Source organism: Penaeus japonicus, unplaced genomic scaffold (genome assembly GCF_977035675.1).
Source record: "Penaeus japonicus unplaced genomic scaffold, GWHDUDI00000001_assembly GWHDUDI00000017, whole genome shotgun sequence".
NCBI lineage: Eukaryota > Metazoa > Arthropoda > Malacostraca > Decapoda > Penaeidae > Penaeus > Penaeus japonicus.
In genome coordinates, this window is record NW_028234419.1 from 24,099,443 (window position 1) to 24,121,942 (window position 22,500).

A 22,500-nucleotide genomic window follows, 5' to 3' on the forward strand; every position below is an offset into this window, starting at 1 on the left:
AGACGTCGCGTCGATCCGGATACCGATAACACGTGTCAACTTCATCGGAGTTATGCGCTCATTATACCCGAGTCATTGCGCTGATTAATTCTTATTTCCTTCGATGTGCTACAAGGAGAAAAAGGAGGAGGAGGAGGAGGAGTGAGGAGGAGGAGGGAAGAGGAGTGAAGAGGAGGAGGAGGAGGAGGAAGAGGAGGAGGAGGAGGAGGAAGAGGAGTGAGGAGGAGGAGGAAGAAGAGTGAGGAGGAGGAGGAAGAGGAGTGAGGAGGAGGGAAGAGGAGTGAGGAGGAGGGAAGAGGAGTGAGGAGGAGGGAAGAGGAGGAGGGAGAAGGAGGAGGAGGGAGGAGGAGGAAGAGGAGGAGGAGGAAGAGGAGTGAGGAGGAGGAGGAGGAGGAAGAGGAGTGAGGAGGAGGAGGAGGAAGAGGAGTGAGGAGTGAGGAGTGAGGAGTGAGGAGTGAGGAGGAGGAGGAGGAGGAAGAGGAGTGAGGAGGGAGGAGGAAGAGGAGAAGTAATGGAGGAGGAGAAAGACGGGGGAAAGGGGAAGAGAGGAGGGAATTAAGAGAAGAAGTGGGAAGGAAGGAGGGGAAAAAGAGGAAGAAGGGACAGCAGGAGGAGAAGAGAGGAGAGGAGAGAAGGAGGAAGAGCGAGAGAGAGGATGACATTTCAGGGAGTGGTGAGGTGGGGTGGGGAGGTTGGGGAAAGGGGAAGGGGAGAGGGTTAGAGGGGGAGGGAGCGGTCGGGACAATTGGAATAAGTGTGTTTTAATTAAACCCCACAATTAAGAGTGCAATATTCACTTATTCATCATGGTAATTAAGTTGTTTCGCAGATGTATTTGAATAGACGAAACGCGCCATTACAAGGAGGATTGCAGGGGGGGAGAAGGGAGAGGGGAGAGGGGAGAGGGAGATTGAAGGGGAGGAAAAGGGGGGGTAGGGAGAGTGAAGGGGAGGAAAAGGGGGGGGGGCGAGAGGGGAGGGGTAGAAAGGAGACAGGAAAGAACAGCAAATGGATAAAAAAAAGAAAAAAAAAGTCACAGTATTGATTTAGCAATCAAAAAGCACATCACAGTCGGCTCTACCAACAATCAAACAAACAAACAAAAACATACAAACACACACACACACCATACAATACACATGCCCACACCCAAATGCAAACTCGCACATCTTTCCATCTGCAAAAGAAACCTGCAACCTTGACAATTTATCTTGCAAACTCGCTCAAGCATCTTTCAAAACACCACGCTTGCGAAGACTAAATAGTGGAATAGGGTGGGTGGAGAGGGAGGGAGAGGGAGAGGGAGAGGGGGGGGGGAGAGAGAGAGAGAGAGAGAGAGAGAGAGAGAGAGAGAGAGAGAGAGAGAGAGAGAGAGAGAGAGAGAGAGAGAGAGAGAGAGAGAGAGAGAGAGAAGAGGAGAGAGGAAAGAGAGAGAGAGGAAGAGAGAGAGAGAAAGAGAAAAGAGAGAAGAGGAGAGAGAAAGAGGGAGAGAGAAAGAGAGAGAAAGAGAGAGAGAGAAAGAGAGAGAGAGAAAGAGAGAGAGAGAGAAAGAGAGAGAGAGAAAGAGAGAGAGAGAAAGAGAGAGAGAGAAAGAGAGAGAGAGAAAGAGAGAGAGAAAGAGACGCATACATACAAAAGGGCTCCTCATAATCTCGGTTTTGGCGGCGCACTTACATACATACATACATACATACATACATACATACATACATACATACATACATACATACATACATACATACATACATACATACATACATACATACATACACACACACACACGAGAGACACTTCCGGTGGCTCTATGATGACTAGTTACCCCCCCCACCCCACCCCTCCATCCTATCCTCCCCATCCCCCTTCTCTCTTCTCTCTTTCACTCACCACCACCACCACCACCTCCCCCCTCCTCCCCCTCCTCTCCCTTACACACACTAAACCAACACTCTTGCTTATGATATCACACTTCAATGCACGGACGAGGCGAGAGGATAGAGAGGGAGGAAGAGGAGAGGTGGAAGAACAAGGAAGACGGGGGGGAATAGGGAGAGGGAGAGGGAGAGGGAGAGGGAGACGGAGAGGGAGACGGGGAGAGGGAGAGGGAGACGGGGAGAGGGAGAGGGAGACGGGGAGAGGGAGAGGGAGACGGGGAGAGAGAGAGAGAGAGAGAGAGAGAGAGAGAGAGAGAGAGAGAGAGAGAGTAGTAGTAGTAGTAGTAGTAGTAGTAGCAATAATAAAAACAATCATAATCATCACTACCAATGAGTGTTAATAATAATAATAACAACGACAATTATCATTAAAATCATATTAATAATCATCATCATCATCATTATTACCATCATTATAATAGTAATAATAGTAAAAGCAGTAACCAACCCGACCAAAGTACCCGAGGCACGGAAATGCCACCGTCACTCTCTTGTCAAGTGGCACCACTATCAACTCTCGGGTACTCTCGCCGGCTGAGATAACCGCGTGCAAGACCGACAGACCGACAGACCGATAGACCGATAGACCGACATAGGGACTCAGACTAGAAAAATGTGTAAACTAATAAACATATGAATACTAATATACTTGTATAACAAAAACAAACAAAAAAAAACACTCAAGAATAAACAAACAAATCTTTTTAACACGAATAAATATATAAATACAGATGAAAAAAAATGAACGAAAGACTAAAAAATAATAATAATATACATACATATAACAAACATACATACATACTTATCACAACCACCGAAATAACCGCCATGGAGGCGAGGGATAATTGGATAACTGGGGCTGGATAACGAATACCCGCATTGCTCTATGTGATCCGCGAGACGAACAAGAGTTGACACCATTAATTGTGGGAGAAAAATCGAGACAAAGAAAATACAATGGAAATATAAAAAGAACAAGTAGATAAAAAAAAATAAAGAATGCACTACCCCCGCAGCCCCCCCCCCCAATCACAACAAAACCTGGAACCCTATCCCCTTCCCGATCCCTTTACCCCTCCCCCTTCCCCTTCCCCTCCCCCTCCCCCTCCCTACCCATCCACGCTTACAGCCTCCCTGGCATCGACTCAACGTGACTCATCTGCAACAACAAACAAACAAAAAACAAATAAAAACACCAACAAAAACGAAGATAAGCGACATGTGTGATCTTTGACGAAGGGTGTGTGCTCGGCGCAGGTAAGGGTGTCGGCCGAGGGTGCTGGCAGACTGTCGGCTTTAATAAGCACCTGTGTATCAACCCCTTCCCCCTCCCTCCCGCCCGCCCACCCACCCGCCCTCCCTCCCTTCCATTCCCACCCCTCGACCTACCTTCCTTCCCTTCCTTCCCCTCCTTCCCTTCGTACCCCTCGACCTACCTTCCCTTCCTTCCCTTCCCAACCACCTTTTGCAACCCCCCTCTTAACTTCCCTTCTCGCTTGTCTCTCCGTCTCTCCCTCCCTCCCTCCCCCCTTCCTACCTATACTGATCTCCCTCCCCCACCCCCTCTCTCCCCCTCTCCCTCTTCCACCCCTATCACCCGCCAGTAATTCCTACTGAAAAATAATGAAATAAAAATATATATGAAAGAAATAAAATTCAAAAATAAAAATCAAATAAAGAAATTATCAAAAAGGAACCCTACCTGTTGTGTGCAATGACCTTTTCAGCTTAAAAAAAAAAAAAAACACGGAACGCGGCATTAATTCAAACTGCCAACCGACATATTTACTTTACAACGAGACTAACGGTCTACCAAGAATTAGCTTTGCATTCAAGGTGCAGATTTCTTTATAACAGTTACAAATAAAAAAAAATATATATATACGCTAAACAAAAATAAAAACAGTTTTTGGTATCTTTCATACAAATGTTCAAAAGGCCGCAAGTAAAGTAAAAACAGTAAACAACATTAATAAAAATAACTATAAAACAAAGACATCAACAAATCCCTATCGATAATCAACAATGACAAAGACCTCCACAAAACAAAAGATCAATCATAGATAATGTTATCAACAGCAGCAGCAACAAAGTTACAATTATAATCGTGATAATAATAATAATAACAACAACAATAATAATAATGATGATAATAAAAATAACAATAATAATGATAATAATAATAATAATAATAATAATAATAATAATAATAATAATAATAATAATAATAATAATAATAATAATAATAATAATAATAATAATAATAATAATAATAATAATAATAATAATAATAATAAGTCCTATTCCCGCGGCCTCTCCTCTCGCACTAGTGTCTCGTGACCCCGAGCGCCGCCCCAGGTCACAGGCGCCCTGCGAGAGACCAGAACCACAACACACACACACACCACCCTTGACCTTAATTTCTCTCCCCCTCTTCCACTCCCTCCACACTCGCCCGCCCGCCCATCTCTTCCCTCCCTCCAGTCCTCTCTACTTCCCTCATCCACTTCCTCCCTCTCTTCTTCCATCCTTCCCCCCTTCCCTTTCTGTTCTGTCGACTTCCCTCTATCCTACCTCACTCTCATCCTCCCTCGTCCTCTCAGCCTCCCCCCCCCCCTACACCCATACATACACGTCTCAAAATCCAGTTTCCTTTGTCATCATTTTTAGATTGGTGAATGGGAATAAAAAGGGGTGGGTACAAATAAAAAAAAAAAAAAAAATGAAACATAAAAATAATACAAAGGGGGGGAAATCAAAAAAAAAAAAAAATAAAAAAAAAAAAAAAAAAGAAAACTAATAAAAAAATAAAAAAAACAATAAAAAAAAAAAAACAAAAAAACAAAAAAAAACAGGGGGACAAAAAAAAATTTAAAACTCAAAGAAAAAAAATAAAGGGGAAAAAAAAAAAAATAAAAAAAAAAATTAAAAAAAAAAAGAAAAAAAAGAAAAAAAAAACGAAAAAATAAATAAAAAAAAAAGAAAAGGGGGGGGATAAAAAATTAAAATAAAAAAAAGGGGGCGAAAAAAAAAAAGTGCAAAAAAACACTTACAAAAAGAAAAAAAACAAAAAACAAACCAAAAAATAAAAAAAAAAACAAAAACAAAAAAAAAAAAAGAAAAAACACGAAAAAAAAGAAAAAAAAAAAAAAAAAAAAAAAAAAAAAGACAAAAACAGGGGAAAAAAAAGAAAAAAATAAAGAAAAGAATAATAAAAAAAAAAGAAACAAAAAAAAAAACAATATCAAAAAGGGGAAAAAACAAACAAAACGGGGGGGATAAAAAAACCCACAAAAAGGAAGGGGGGGAAAAAAAAAAAAGGAAAACAAAAAAAAAAAAAAAAAAAAAAAAAGGAAAAAAAAAAATAAAGAAAGAAAAAAAAAACTTAACTAAAACGAAGAAAAGAAAAGGGGGGGATGAAAAACAAAAAAAAAAAAAAGAAAAAAAAAAAAAAAAAGGGACAGGGGGGGGATGAAAAAACGTACATTCCCCAAGGGGTAAAAAAAAAAAAAAACATAAACAAAAAAGGAAAAAGGAAAGGGAGGGATAGAAACAAAAAAAAAAAAAAACAAAATAAATAAAAAAAAGGGGGGGCGGAAAACAAAAAAAAAAAAAAAAAAAAAAGGGGGGGTAAAGAAAAAAAAAAAAAAAAAAAAGGGGGGGATTAACGGGGGGATTAATTAACAGGGGCGAAAGAAAAGGGGGGAAAAGGAAAAAAAAAAGGGGGGGTATAGGGAGGGGAATGGATTTAGGTCGAGAAGGGGGGGTATAAAAAAAAAAAAAAAAATGAGGGGATATAGATATAAAAAGGGGGGGATAGATTGGATAATCACAATCATCAAATAACAAATAAAAAAGGGGGGGGGATAAAAAAAAGTGCAAAAAAAACAAAGGGGGGGATGAGGAAAAAAAAAAAAAAAAAAAAAAAAAAAAAGAAAAAAAAAAAACTTGACGAAAGGGGGGGATAGGGGATATAAAAAAATAAAAAAAAAACAAAAATAAAAAAAGGGGGGAATAAAAAATAAAAAAAAAGGGGGGAATAAAAACAATAAAAAAAGGGGGGGAAAAAAGGGAGGAAAAAAATAAAAAAAAAAAAAAAAAGGGGGGGTTAAACAAAAAAAAAAAAAAAAAAACGTTAAAAAAAGGCGCCCCCATACCATAAATAGAAACAAAAACAAATCAAAAGAGGGGGGGATTAAAAAATAAAGGGGGGGCTATATAAGGGAGGGAAGAAAAGGGGGGATGGAAATATGAAAAAGTAGAAAAAATAGGGGGGATATAAGGGAGGGTAGGGAAGAGGAGGGAAGAGGGGGGGAAGAGAAGGGAAGAGGGGGTGGAAGGAAAGGTGGAAAGGGGGAGGAAGATGGGATTACAGGTGGGGTGTGAGGGGGAAGGGGCGATGGTGGAGGAAGGAAGAGTAGAAAACGACGAAAGAGGAGGGGGGAGGGGGAGGAGGGAGAGGGAGGAGGGAGGAGAGAGAGGAAGAGGGGGGGGGGAGAGGAGGGGGGAGAGGGAGGAGGAGGGAGAGGGAGAAAGAGGGGGGGGAGATAGAGAGAAGGGGAGTGAGAGATCGGCATATTGCTAGTGTTGCCCCAGCGGTAATGCAACGCGTTTTATAGGTCGCGGTCGGGGTCACTCGTCTCAGATTGGGCAAAATTGGCAAAAACTGCTTTCGTGGTCTCGTTCTCTATAAAAAGAAATATTCGTAACATTCTTAACAACAACAAAAAACAGATAAATGCAACCATAAACCAAACAAGATAAAAACAAATACAAATAAATGCAACCATTAAACCAAACAAGATGAAATTCAAAAATTAAAATCCTAATATTCGCAACAAAACCAACATAAAACAACCGTAAACCAACACAAATCCCAACAGCAATGTGAACTGAAGCTCTTTCAATAAAAAAAAAATATATATATATAATAATACCTCTGACCTCAAACCAATATCGAAATATTAATCTTACAAAATCAAAGAACGGTAGGCTTAGATGGGAAACAAAATGTTTAACCTATAACCACAAAAAAACAAAAAAGTTTTTACGACCAAGATTATTTTGCCTGATAATGAAAAAAAGTCAACAATGACAAACTGGTAAATTGATCAAAATATCTATTTTTTGGGTTTAAATCCCCCGATATATCTTTATACATCATTTGTACACTAGAATCAGTGCACTTTTCCCTTTTTTTTTTTTTTTTTTTTTTTTTTTTAATTGTGTGTGAGGGAGAGAGAGAGGGAGAGAGAGAGGGAGAGAGAGAGGGAGAGAGAGAGGGAGACAGAGGGAGAGTATGTGTGAGAGTATGTGTGAAAATTAACGGGTGTGTTTCCGTGTGTACGTCCGTACAAGTTTATGCTTGCATGCGCGCAATTACCCTTAAAAGAGGCACGCACATGCATTCGCGAAACAAACTTTATCGCGGCATAACATGCTGTTGTTACATTATCCTCTGCACACACAACGCTCATCTATGCCTTCCGCGCACGCACCCCCCCCCCCCACCCTTTCCTCTCCCCTCCAACTGTCCCTCCTCCACCTACCCCCTACCCCAGCCCCAACTCCCTTCCTGCCCCCCCTTCTCCTCCTTCCTACTCCTCCTCCACCACCATCCAACCCCCGCACCAAATCTCTACCCATCCTTATCTACGGCCACAAGGGAAAACTCGCATCCTAAAAAAAAAAAATAAATAATAAAAAGAAAAAAAAAAGGCGCCATCTTCCTCATTCGTATCGGAAAACGGAAATATTCCCACTCGCCTTCCGGATCCGCCCCCGCCCCCGCCTCCTCCTGCCCCTCCCCAGCCTCCCCCACCCACCCACCCACCCATCCCCACACGCCCGTAAGCAAAGCAAAGCCAAGGCTCGAGAAGGGGAGGAAAGGAAAGGAAAGGAAAGGACAGGAAAGAAGAAAGTAAGTAAGGAAGGAAGAAAAGGAGTATACGGCAACACTCTTACTCTTCCCGTACTCCTACTCTTCATGCCCCCCCCCCCACACACACACACCCAATCTCCTTCCTCTCTCTCACCCTAATTCTTTTAATCATGATTATCATTGTTTTAGTGTGTTGTTCTTGTTCTTTATACACTTCTCTCTCCTGTCATTGTTTTTACCCCCCCCCCCTCTCTCTCTCTCTCTCTCTCTCTCTCTCTCTCTCTCTCTCTCTCACATATTACCCACACCTACAAGTCCTAAAGACCAAAAAACAAACAAACCAACAAACATAGGTAAATAGACAATAATAAAAATAACAAAACGCAAACAACCTCAAACAAAAACGAACAAACAACAACGCTGGCCTGCAAAGAGCAAGTAATTTCCTGTGGCCTGTGTGACCCGACAAAATTCTGAGCGGCTCCCCGGCGGTACTCAGCGCGGAGGCGAGGGCGGAGGCGAGGGCGGAGGCGGGGGCGGGGGCGGTACGTAAGGAGGGGGCCCTGGGGCAGAGGAGGGAAGGGTGTTGGGGCAGGGAAAGGAAAAGGGGAAAGGGGAAAGGGGGAAGAGGAGGGAAGGGTATGGGGACAGGGAAAGAAAAAGGGGAAGGAAGGGAAAGGGACAAGGACAGGAAAAGGGAAAGGGGAAGGGACAAGGACAGGGGGAAGGGGGAAGGAGGAGGGGAAAGAAAAAGGGAAAGAAAAAGAAAAAGGGAAAGAAAAGGGGAAAGAAAAAGGGAAAGAGAAAGGGAAAGGGAAAGAAAAAGGGAAGGGGAAAGGGGAGGAAAGACACTGAAAGGGGTTCAAAGAAGGTAGAGGAGGTGGAGTAGGAGTAGAGAGAGATGGAAGGGGGGAGGGGAGCATGAGAAGGGAGAGAAGGAAGAGTGGGGGTGGGGGAAAGAGAAGGGGTGGTGAGGGGAGAGGGGAGAGGGGGCGGGGGCGGGGGCGGGCTGAAGGTCACACTATTGATCCACAACTATACCATGCAAGCCGCTGACCCCCTTCCCCCAACTCACACCGTTTCACGCCCACTCCCATGGTACACTAGCCCCGCCCACACATACATATACACGCGCGCATACACTACTCCATATGGGAGGAAAGCGAAAGAGGGGAGGGGAGGGGAGAGAGGGGGAGATCACGTGACCCCTCCCCTCCCTCCCTCCATCTTTCCTTCCGCTAAACATATATACGGCTTTTGAACAGGAAAACAAGTAAATATGAATCAAATGAATAAAGTTCAAGAAACCAACGCCATCACCAGTGGCAGCATAATAATAATAACAATGATGATAATGATGATGATAATGATAATAAATAGCAATAATAAAAAAAAAAAAACAATTACAGTAATTATAATAATCACAACAATAAATATAATAATAATAATGATGTCGTCAACAACAACAACAACAACAACAACAAAAACAAAAACAACATTCGTTATCCTGCCCTTCTCCCATCCCTCCTCTGTCAACAGAGAAAGACGCAAGACGAAGACGACGAGGGCGAGGGCGAGGGAGAGGGAGAGGGAGAGGCACTGCAGCGCTTTTCCTTCGAATGCAGGGTACGAACGCCGCCAGGGGGAGGGGGAGGGGAGGAGGAGGAGGAGGAGGAGGAGGAAGAGTGGGAGCTGATCTGATTTGCGGACATAGCCGTCAATGGAGTAAGATACATTTATATATAACAAATAAACGAATAACAGCAACAATAATTATATCAGGGGATGGCATCACAACAAGAAACTGCTCCAATCCTATTGCAGAAATAAATAAATACAAACAAATACACCAATCACAAACAAAACAAAAAAGACAAAAAAATCTAAGAATAGCAATAAAAAAACAAAACAAGTCAACACTATCAACACTACCCTACCCCCTCCCCTCCCTCCCTCCCTCCCCCTCCCACCCCACCCCACTACTCCCCGCTAACTCCGCCGACTCAAGGTAGATGAAACTCCGGCGGGTAAACAGACCTCGAATGCCAGTGGCGCCCAGTCAAAACAAAAGGAGGGGGGGGGGGCAGGGGTTTACTTACATATTATGAAATCTTACAATGACTAAAAAAAAAAACTAAACCTGATTGTACTTTTTTTTTAATTATTTTTTTTAAAGGAGTATTTGGACGTCTGCCCCGTAATCAACAGATCTAATGCAACGAAATCAAGCCACGTCTCTTTTTTTCATAACTAATTATTGCAATCAACCGACGCCAGCTGTCCTCGCCGTACCTCAAATCATTTCTAGAATTGGGCAACAAATTCAAAGATTTCTAGCAGTTTCTACCTTTTTTTTCTTTTTCTTTTTATTCCTGCTACTGGCGAAATTTCGACTGGTCACAATTATATCTATATCTATCACACACTATATTCATATGCCTGTGTTTCTGACCCCTTCCTTTTACCTGAGATGCTCCCCCCCCCCGTCCCCCCGCCCCTTCGTTCGCAGATGTCACCGCTTAATGTACGCCCATGGTCGAACCGGCGGCACCAAGATCCTCCCCAAACTCCATGGCAGCTGAGGTACCTCTGCCCCGCCCCGCCCGCCCACGCCGCCGTCATCGTCATCGTCGCTGTTGTCGTTGGAATGGTCTCTCTTTTGGTCACTGTCATTGTTGTTCTTGTTGTCATTTTCGTCGTCGACGTCATGCTTGCCGCACCAAGCAGGCCAGCGGGCAAGCAAGCAGGCAGGCAGGCAGGCAAGCAGGCAAGCAAGCAGCCATACCCCATCCCAGCGACGGGTCCGCCGGCCGTCCATAACGATCGATAGCCGTAACGTGATTAGCGCCTGCCTCGACTCCTCTCTTGATCATCAGCGTGATTGCGTACTTAATCCAATCACTGCCAATAACCGAGTGCTCCCTCAGGTAAGTTTTCTTTTTAGTTTTTTTCTTTTGAGGGGGTGAGTGGGTTTGGCCTTTTTTCGTTTTATTTTTAGATTCTTTGGTTCATATATGTGTATTTCGCATTCTTGGATGGGATAAATTGCCTTTAATATTCATCTATACTTTTAATATCAATCATATATATATATATATGTATGTATGTATGTATGTGTGCATAATTATACATACACATACATACATTATATAAACATACATATATATACATATGTACATATAGATATATAGATAGATAGATAGATAGATTGAGAGAGAGGTGGGGTAAGGGAGAGCTTGCAATTATAATTTGTATGTTTTTTCGTGTGTTTCTATTTTAGGTCTTTTTTTTTACCGTTGATGACACGATCACCAGGAACCGGAGAATGATCAGATACGGTTTCAAGACCCCCCCCCCCCCAGGAAAAAAATTGCTTTGACTAACAACCTAAAGAGACGGATTTCAAATGAAACGTTTAAAACAAAGGTACCGTATTTCTAAAGAAAACGTTTTATAGACCTACGCAAACCTTAAAAATAAATAAATAAAAAAAAACGTTTAAGCCAGCACCCACACCGGGACAGACTTAATGGAAATGTTTCAATCCCACAGCGAAACTGGCATGGAATCGCTGGAAACGTTTTAATCCCACTATAGCCAACCACCAAAGGGAAAAAAGAAACGCAACCGCAGGGGGAGAGAGAGAGAAAAAAAAATAATGAAAAAGTGAAAAGTGAAGTGAGAAACCGGACAATGAACGTTGGAGGGGGAGGGGAGAGGGGGGAGGGGGAGTCGAAAGGGGAGGGGGGCAAAAAATGGTAACAAAGTAAATAACCGGAAACTGTAGCGAGCAGAAGAGAGGGCTTCGAGACTCAAGAAACGGGAGGGTGGGGTGGGGTGGGGTGGGGAGGGGAGGGGAGGGGAACTCTACGGGAACTAGCGAGTTCACACTATCCACACATTACTAGCTGGCACGGATATTCAGCCTCCAAACCTGCATCCAAGCCTCCCACTCTTCTCCCCCTCTCCTCCCCTTCCCCCCCCCCCTCCCTCTCTATGGCCTCTCTTCCTCCACCCTTCACCCTTCACCCCTTTTGCCCTATTCTCCTCCCCTCAAAGTTCTCTCCCCACGCCGTTGCGTCTGCAGACAAAGATTTAGAAGTCGTGGCAGAGAGAAGCGCCCCGTTTACATTTAACACGCCAGCAGATCCTCGAGAGCCAACGTTAAACAAACACAACACATCCTCAGGGTCGCATGAAAGGGGGAGGCAAAAGTGGGGAGAGGGGAGATTGGAGGAGGAGGAGGAGGAGGAGGAGGAGGAGGAGGAGGAGGAGGAGGGGGAGGAGGAGGAGAGGGAGGGGAAGGGGGAGAGGGGAGATTGAAGGAGAGGGAGGGGAAGGGGGAGAGGGAGGGGGAGGGGGAGAGGGAGGGGAAGGGGGAGAGGGAGGGGAAGGGGGAGAGGGAGGGGAAGGGGGAGAGGGAGGGGAAGGGGGAGAGGGAGGGGAAGGGGGAGAGGGAGGGGAAGGGGGAGAGGGGAAATTGAAGGAGGTGGAGGAGGAGGAGGAGGAGGAGGAGGAGGAGGAGGAGGGGAAGGGAGGGAGAGAGAGACAGATATATATATAGAGAGAGGGAGAAGGGAAGAGAGCGCAAAATCGAACATGAAAAAAGAGGAACGTCAAAAAGTTCATAATCCATTCCATACCCAAGTCTCACGCTGTCCAATGTCAAGTGCCACCGGATAGGAAGCCAGGGAGGAAGGGGGAGGGTAGGGGGAGGGTAGGAGGAGGAGAGGAGGAAAGGGAGGAAGGAAGGGTAGGAGGAGGAGAGGAGGAGAGGAGGAGGAGAGGGAGGAAGGGTAGGAGGAGAGGAGGAGAGGGAGGAAGGGTAGGAGGAGGAGAGGGAGGAGGGAGGAAGGGTAGGAGGAGGAGAGGGAGGAGGGAGGAAGGGTAGGAGGAGGAGAGGGAGGGAGGAAGGGTAGGAGGAGGAGAGGGAGGAGGGAGGAAGGGTAGGAGGAGAAGAGGGAGGGAGGAGGGTAGGAGGAGGAGAGGGAGGGGGGAAGGGTAGGAGGAGGGGAGGGGGGAAGGAAGGGTAGGGGGAGGAAGAGGAAGAGGGATTTTCCTTGGGGAGGAGAGAGAGGAAGGGGAGGGGGAGAGAAGGAGGGTAGGGGAGGAGGAGAGGAAGGAAGGGTAGGGGGGAGGAGAGAGAGGAAGGGTAGGGGGAGGAGAGAGAGGAAGGGTAGGGGGAGGAGAGGGAGGAAGGGTAGGGGGAGGAGAGGAAGGAAGGGTAGGGGGGAGGAGAGAGAGGAAGGGTAGGGGGAGGAGAGAGAGGAAGGGTAGGGGGAGGAGAGAGAGGAAGGGTAGGGGGAGGAGAGGGAGCGAGGGAGAAAGGGTAGAGGGGAAAGAGGAGAGGATGAAAAGGGAATAAGGAAAATATAGAGGGCAAGGGAAAGAGGAAAATATAGAGGGCAAGGGAAAGAGGAAAATATAGAGGGCAAGGGAAAGAGGAAAATATAGAGGGGAAGGGAAAGAGGAAATATGATTAAAGGAAGGGAAAGAGGAAAATATAGAGGGCAAGGGAAAGAGGAAAATATAGAGGGCAAGGGAAAGAGGAAAATATAGAGGGCAAGGGAAAGAGGAAAATATAGAGGGCAAGGGAAAGAGGAAAATATAGAGGGCAAGGGAAAGAGGAAAATATAGAGGGGAAGGAAAAACGGAAAAGATAGATAGAATGAGCTGAGGAGAGGGAGAGGGAGAGGGAGAGGGAGAGGGAGAGGGAGAGGGAGAGGGGGAAGGGGGGAAGGGAAGAAGGGGATACGGGGAGTGGGGAAAGGGTGATGCTTTATCCTTGGAATTCACGAAGATGGGAGAATTGCAGGGTTGAGTTATCACTACTTTGCAACGGAAAAAAAAGTTCTCGCTGCACTGAATCCTTAAAAAGTTTTGATTGAAGATCCTTTGTCCTCCTCTTCCTCCTTCCCCCTGTCACCCCCACCCCCCTTTCTATCCTGTTTTACATTTTTCTTCTTTATTCATCTCCCTCTTGCTTTTGCCCATTTCACTTCATATTCATTTTTCTAATCTTCTCCTAACATCCCCCATTATCCCCTACCCGGTTCCCGTCTCCTTGTCTCTTCTTGCCTGTCTATTCCTTCTTGCCCTACTGTCCTCTTTACTTCCTGTCCATCCTTTCCTCTTCCTATGCCGTCCTCTTCTCCCCGTTGCATATTCCTCCCGCTCTTTTTTCCCCTCCTCTCCACATACTTTCGCTCTCGCTCTCACTCCCATCCCCTTTCTATATCGTCTTCTCCCTCCCTTTCTCATCCTCTGCTTCGCTCCTCGTTTCCTAAGCACCGCCGGTCCGCGCCCCCAACCGCCGCCGGCAGCCAGAGAAGCAAGCCCTTGGCCCTGTCCAAATGTCGGCGGGTCACACTTTATGGCTCTGGCCGGAGCGGGGCCCCGTCTGCGGACCGCCGCTTTTGCTGCTGCTGCTGCCGCCGCCGCCGGGGTCTGGCTCGCTTAAGCCCGCGTTCTCAGACCCTGTTCGCCCACCCTTTCGACCTCGTTCACGCCCGCGTTCTCACACCCTGTTGGCCGTCCCTGAAAGATCGACCTATGGACGGTCCTCGCTCACTTCGTAAGCCTGACACGTTTCGACACCGCGATGAAAAAGGGCCCTTCTTTCGACGCAGCCACGTCTCTTCCCGCGGACGATAAAGATCTATGAATAATAAAGGTCACTCGAATACGACCAGCTAAAGGCATTTTTACTTCCCTACTTCTATCTAAACTTAACGTCGTCTATTAACGAGAGTAAATAGAACGGGATTCGAATCGACCACCAATAGGACGGCGCTCCAACGGTCGTGGAAATTCGAATCGACCAATGAAATGTGGCCACTTCAACGGTCGTTTTCCTTTCTTTCACATTTCCCTTTTCCACGAGCTGGCAGACCCAATTATTCTAAGGACCCAACCAACAATAGGTCCTCCTCCCCCTTTTTTCCATATTAAGGTACTCGAACCAGCAGATCTTTTAATAGATCCAATTTTCCCCCTAGAAAAAGAAAGAAAAAAAAAAACGAAAAAATACATTCAAGACAATTATGAGAAGAGAAAAATGGGGAGACTGCAACGTATAGGAAATTCAACAAAAAGATACAAAATCAAAGAATTAAATATAACCCCCAAATTACAAATATAATAAAAGAAAAACCCACCATTCTAACAAAGGTCCCGTAACGATGCATAGCCTTTCATTACCGCAGGCTGTACAATACACAACGCTGGTAGACCTATAATCCATACCGACGGGTCGATACCACTGCAAATAACTTTCTATTTATGAGCGCAACAAGTGAATGATCACCGACGGGGCTCGAAGTCACTGCCATCGATATCTCGCCGATACAAACACAGGCACAGACACAGACACACAACAAAGGAACACAGACGCCATGCAAAATACTAAAATAAATCAAATAAATACTGTTAAAAATAACATTCAAGGAAACAAAGAGTAGGGGAAGAAGTAGACTTAAAAGGAAAACAAGGCGGAGAAAGCAGACTTAAAAAGGGCAAAAGTACAGGAGAAGGAAAAATTGAAAGGAGGGAGGGAGGGAGGGAGAGGGAGAGAGGTAGAGAGAGGGAGGAAGTACTCCAGTATTCCACTCATAATGCACATAATACCACAGTACATTCGCGTCACTTATTTGCCACAGATGTAACAAATCCTACTTGCCGCCGTGAATGAAGGATACAACTCTTTCTGCCAATAAAGAACCTCCAATAAAGAACCTCCAACTAAATGAATGCACAGACGGAGGGGGAGAATCAATAAAAAAAAATAAAAATAAATAAGAATTAGTAGTAATAATATTAATAAAGAAAACTTCATGAAAGTATAAAAAAAACAGACGAGAACGCCACACCACCACAACAACGTCTTTATAGATATTCAATCATCACACGCCCCTTGTACGTGTTCCACAAAGCCATACTCCGACTTTCGACGTACTTGGAGGGGTGGTTGGGTGGGGGGGAGTTAGGGAGAGATGGGGAAAACAAAGACCTGGGAGAAAGGGAGTGAAACAAAGGGAGGGAAGGAGGAGAAGGAGAGGGAGGAGGAGGAGGAGGAGGAGGAGAGGAGGTGAGGAGGTGAGGAGGTGGAGAGAGAGAGAGAGAGAGAGAGAGAGAGAGAGAGAGAGAGAGAGAGAGAGAGAGAGAGAGAGAGAGAGAGAGAGAGAGAGAGAGAGAATACAATACAATAGACAAATCCCTCGCATCCCGTTAAATCAACCACCACCACCACCATTACTACTACTACATCCTGGTCGACTCATAAAAAAAAACATCCATACCATTCTATCCAAAAACCCATAGAAACGCATACGGTTAACCGAATGGGTTTCTAAGCCCTACACCCCACTCACCCCCTCCTACCCCAAACCCACCTAACAAGCGCAAGAGGTTAGTTGTTTGCTTTAGACACCGCGCTGACCAGTCCACCCCCTCCCCCACCCCCACCACCCTCCATGAAACAGCTCGGTTAGTTATTACAATCGCTAATTCCCCAATTAAAACTTAATCGTGGAGGCAAATCGATGTCGAAACATAATTACCTCCGGGGCGGACCGCCGCCAACCGACCCCACCTAACCTACTTCCGTGTTGCGTAAATGAGAAAGAATGGGGGGGCTAATTAAGGTCAAACCATCCGTCATTAACTATCTTGTAATATTAGGCTTGGCGCTCGACCGCTAGATTCCCATGCTTGCTTGCTTGCTTGCTTGCTCGTTCTCGCCCTCTCTAGCTCTTTCTCTCCACCTCTCTAGTTCTCTCTCCCTCTCATCCCTCCCCCCCCCCCTATCCTCTTCTCATGTGCCTGCCAGGAACACTCCCTTCACCCTCACCCTCCCACCCCCAAACACCTCCCTCCACCCCCTTATGCATGCCAAGAACACCACCTTCACCCTACCTTCCACCCTCCCCCCTCCCCCCATTCGCCGTCCCATGTGCATGCCAAGAGCATCTCCTTTCACCCCACCCCACCTCTACCCCATCCCCCACCCTTACCCCCAACCCCTCTCCGTCACCCCACGTGCTTGACAAACTACTAGCCGACTGGCCAATCCGACATCGCCAATCAGAGCGACTCAAACAGGGCGTCCCGTGTCGCAGCCGCCACCTCGAGACTCATCTCCATCAGCCTCAGGAAATGACTCCCGTGTCGTTTCACGTGTGACTCGTCGTGACTCACACGCACGTCTGACCCGACGCTGTCATGTCACGCCCGCGAGTCAAGTCGGGCGACTTCAAAAGACAAGGACTGACATAGACACACATACGACTGCATTACGGTGGTTGTTGAAGGGAAGGGAAGGGAAGGGAAGGGAAGGGAAGGGAAGGGTAGGTGGTGAGGAGGGAGAGAGGTGGTGATGAGAGGAGGAGGAGGAGGAGGAGGAGGAGGAGGAGGAGGAGGAGGAGGAGGAGGAGGAGGAAAATGTTAAGGAGGAGGAGGTGGTGGAGGTGTGGAAAGAGAAGGGAGGAGGAGGGGAGGAAGAGGAATACAGAAGAATAATTCAAGACGAGGGCGAGGGTTCAAGAGCTGTAATCACAGACAAAAGCAACACCAAAAGCAACTCCTCCATGGCCCCTTCTCTTGCAAAGCAAACGCAAGTCAACTCCTTCAACTGTGACAATCATTTCAATCGATAACCTTCCCTTCCGCCCATCCCCTCTTAAATATATTTGTTTATAAACCACAAATCAAAACATGGAGGAGGGGGAGGGGGAAGGGGGGAGACAGGTGGGCAATTTTTCGACCGACCAGGCATCAACAACAACAACAACAACCCTATCTTTACTCCCTCATCAATCGCTAACTCGCTCACAATCACCATCATTACGTCTAATGCCTGCGTGCTTGTGTACGGTCACGAGGGGAGGGGACACAAAAGCAAAATAGACGTTATTTAACCACTAGGAATACTGGCACTGCTACTACTATTACTACCACCACTAAAAATAGTGGTAACTACTACTACCACCACTACCACCATCAACCCCTCCCCCCCTACAGAAAATCATAAAGCATTTGCAACACAATTCCCGCCTGTTCTTATGCTTATTCCATCCTTATTTTCTCGTTTGCTCATTTATCCATTTTATCCTTTCCTCCTCTTGGTATTTTGTTATGCTTCGATTATATCTATCCAAACTCCGGTTACGTTCTTGCTTCTAAACTATTCGCCAAAGTATGCGGCAGCAGCGTCAGCAGCGGCAGCGACATGCGTACGTAATGGCAACACTGCGTATCTTTATAGCAAACGAACACTAAAAATCCAATACTACAAGTCACACACCTCCATTCACAACTTTCCAAGCATTCGGACACGCGCTTTGAAGGCCAAAAAAACAAACATGCGATTTGAACTTTATCAACACAGGATATACCGGTTCTTTCTTTCTCGTTTTCTCTAAAACACACTCACGATCTCTAGCTCGTCCTTTGTCTACCAATATTATATATATATATATATACATAAACATACATATATCCATATACATAAGCACACAAACACAATATATATATATATATATATATATATATATATATATATATATATATATATATATATATATATATTACACACATATACATATACATATACACATACACAAACATGTAAATACATACACACATACATATAAATCCACATACATGGTAGTGTTTATCAATTCTGTTTTGTACGTTAGCGTTTGTGTTTTGATTCATATATATATATATATATATATATATATATATATATATATATATATATATATATACATATACACACACATACATAATATCAATATACATATACATGTGTGTGTGTGTGTGTGTGTGTGTGTGTGTGACAGCCTTTTTCTATGTAATACAGGATGCTCATTATCTCTGCTGACATGAATTCCAAAGGCCTACAGTTATCTTGCTGGGATCACTGATGTCTGCGCCTACGTCTGAGAGAGAGAGAGAGAGAGAGAGAGAGAGAGAGAGAGAGAGAGAGAGAGAGAGAGAGAGAGAGAGAGAGAGAGAGAGAGAGAGAGAGAGAGAGAGAGAGAGAGAGAGAGAGAGAGAGAGAGAAAACTCCACCACGCCCAGACTCCATGCTGATATCACCCCCCGGCTGACCGAACTTTTGAGTCGCATTTTTCTTCTTTTTGTCATCCATCCGGTTGTATGGTTTTAAATGTTGTTGTTGTTGTTGTTTGCGGCGACTCCGTTCTTTGGCAATCAAACACGACGAAGTTCACAAGGACTTCAACACAAGTTTTTGACATAGCTGACACTTCTATCACTCGCCCTTGCTGACTATCAAGAAACACTATCTGAATTCTCTTCCTGACATCGGCAGGTCACATCTAATCATAGCTTATACCGTTGGGATTTTGTAAAATGATACATAAATACATAGGCACATGCATGCATATGTGCATACAATACACACACACATACATATTCATTCATATGTAAAATACACTGATAAACATCAAAACAATTCTAACAACTCGTAAACGGTTACGAAAGCCAACGTCAAATGTGAACAAAATAATCGAGTAAAACAATCAGTTAAAACTTTCAGAGAAAAAAAAAAAAAAAAACAGAACACGAAGCCAGCTGACAATCCGGCCACACAAAGAAGTTTTGCATCTGAATAAAGAGGGACATTCGTATGCGACAGACACGCTTCATTCCCATTAATGAAACGGCTCAATGATGGCGGTGGCAGTACATTACAAGGAAGGGAGAGAGAGAGAGGAGAGAGAGAGAAGAGAGAGAAGAGAGAGAAGAGAGAGAAGAGAGAGAAGAGAGAGAAGAGAGAGAGAGAGAGAGAGAGAGAGAGAGAGAGAGAGAGAGAGAGAGAGAGAGAGAGAGAGAGAGAGAAGAAGAAAGGAGAGAAAGGAGAGAGAGAGAGATAGAGAGAGATGGGAGTGGGGGAATCCCTCCTTAAATGAAGCACAGATACAAAGAGAGGGTCGTCAATGCATCTTCAAAGAATCTTCAAAGATCTATGTAGGTCGCAAGTATCGAATAATCCCCCCCCCCCTTCTACTCCCTCTATCCCTCCTATCCCACATCCCTCCACCCCTTCGGCCTTTGACCGTCTAACCCCCCTTCCCCTTCCCTGATTCCCCTCCTTATCTCCTTCGCCTGCTTGAAACACTTCTAATGACATCCTGTGTTTCATTACTTGATGGGAGAGCCAACAAATCCATTGCCCCCCCGCTACAAAAAGTTCCTTTTCGCCTCTCCCCCTCCCCTTCCATTTCCCCTTTTCGTTCCCCCTCCCCCTCCACTACCCCTTTTTCTCCCCCCTCCCCCCCACTTCCCCTTTCCCTTTCCCGTCCCCCTCCATTTCTCCTTTCCCTTTCCCGTCCCCCTCCATTTCTCCTTTCCCTTTTCCTTCCCCCTCCCCCTCCATTTCCCCTTTCCTTACCCCCTCCCTCTCCCCTCCAACCCAAAGAGGATCTGATCCGGCAAAGCGAAATCAAATCTCCGCGAAGAAAAGCTACGTCACTTTTAATTTTCTTTAAAAATACTTTAAAACACGAACAAACAGATTTAATGAAAAAAAACGTTAAAAAACGTTAAAAACCGTTAACCACAAACAAACGAGACAGCAACTGAAGACAATTCGAAGACTTTCCGCCAAACCTTCGCCAATGCGGGGGTTATTAACAGGGGGGGAAGAGTGTTAAGGGGGGGGGAGGGGGGAGCTGAGAAGGGCGTAGGGGCAGGGGAGTTGAGAAGGTCAGGAAGAGGGAGGGAGGGGGGGTAGAACCAGAGATATTTGGGAGGGTAAGAGAGAGAGAGAGAGAGATGGAGGGAGGGTGAGAAAGAAGAGAGAAGAGGGGAGGGGAGGGATGGAGGGACGGAAAGAGAGAAAGTGTGGGAGAGGAGGCGGGGGTGGAAAAAAGAGCAGCCGCCGTGCCGGTGGAGGACCCCCCCCCCTGCTCAACCCTCCTCTCACCCCCACACCCACTGCCTCCTCCGCCCACCCCTTCCCACACCAATACCATGATCCTAGCGTCAGCAAATGCAGAAAGACACCCAAGGATCTGCCAGACAAACACACTATTCCTTCGAGATCACGTGATAATGACCAGGGTGACTAAAGATTATGACGGTGGTAATGACAATTAAATCAGTAGGAATGGTGTAACGCTAAGGTGAAAGAGGAAAAAAGGACGAAGAGGGGGGGAGAGGGTAGACAGAGAGAAAGCCAACTAATAGAAGGGAAAAATGTGAGGTAGAGGGAAGATAGGGTGGGATGGAGAGGAAAGAAGAGAAGGGTTGAGAAAGAGGAGAGGAGAGAGCGTCGACCAGGGCGGGATACTGCAGCAGCGAGAGCACAGCAATCCTGCACGGGAGGCAGGCGCCGCCGCCGCTGCCGGTGCCCGGACCCTGCTTGGCCCGCGGCAGACGGGTGTGCGCGGGAGGGAGGAGGGGAACAAGGGGTAGGGGGAAGCGCCCCTCCTCAACAGCTTTCCCCACCGAAGGCACTATCAACCACGGCGATATCTCCCCCAGCCCCTCTTTCGCCACCTCCTACCCCCCCCCCATCCACCCCCACCGGCCACTCCACCTTCCATGCCACCACACGCCGGCGAGATTCGGAGGCTGTGGCTAGTCGCCCGCCCTCCTTCCCTAAGCTTTCGTGGCACCTTGAAAAGAGGAAGGCAGCATCTCCTCAAATTCAAATAAGCAACGGTTCACCGCATAACAGTATTTCCACAAGTAGTTATACCTTAACCAAAATAGAAGAAAACATATCAAGCAACAACACATAGGCCTACACAAACACACACAGGTCAACACACGTCAAAACATCAATATAAAAACCTCTCATACCACCCTCTCCAATTTCATCGTAATAGGAATAGAGGCGCATTTCAGGATTCGTTATGAACACAGTGTCTTCTCTTGGAATATCTAATTCGGATATTACATTCGTCTTGAAACAAGGATTACATCATAACAGCCGTTAGCCAGAAAGGAAATTATTCAAGTTCGACTGTTAATTGCAACGTTTGAGCCAATTTTCGCCATCACACAAATAGGAAAAAAACATGGCAATACTATAAAGTAAAATTTAAAAATAATCGCCAATACACCATGACAAAAGCGAAAACATAATATACCGTGTCAGAGAAAAATCCCCTTAATACAAAAAATATATAAAACAATTGAGTCCGTGACTACTAAATATAACCATAAAAAATATATGTAATATCCTTTTTCCTGAAAATAAATTAAACCGACAACATACAAAACACACATACACACACACACACACACACACACACACATATGTGTGTTTGCACGTATGTATCTGTGTGTGTGTGTGTGTGTGTGTGTGTGTGTGTGTGTGTGTGTGTGTGTGTGTGTGTGTGTGTGTGTGTGTGTGTGTGTGTGTGAGTGTGAGTGTGAGTGTGTGTGAAACCTATATATACACAAACTGATTAAACAAACGAAAACTAAAATATCTACACAAAAAGAGAAAAGCTACACCTTTTGAAAATAAAATATAAACTCAAACAAAACATGTATACACACAAATGCATGTACACATTACACACAGATAGCTCCATATAATGAGAGAAAGGGAAAGCACAAGTGGAACCGAGCCAGAACATCCCTTTGCCTGGCTGGGCCCGCCCTGATGACACTTCCCGCCGGGGTGGGGCAAATCCTTCTACAGCAGCG

The 22,500-nt window shown here is 45.5% G+C and overlaps 1 protein-coding gene across 14 annotated transcripts in view; it reads right to left on the reverse strand.

Moving 5' to 3' along the window:
* LOC122267271 (serine/threonine-protein phosphatase 2B catalytic subunit 2) overlaps positions 1 to 22,500 on the reverse strand; it is a 186,055-nt gene that overhangs the window by 29,058 nt on the left and 134,497 nt on the right. The gene's annotated exons all lie outside the window — the stretch shown is intronic.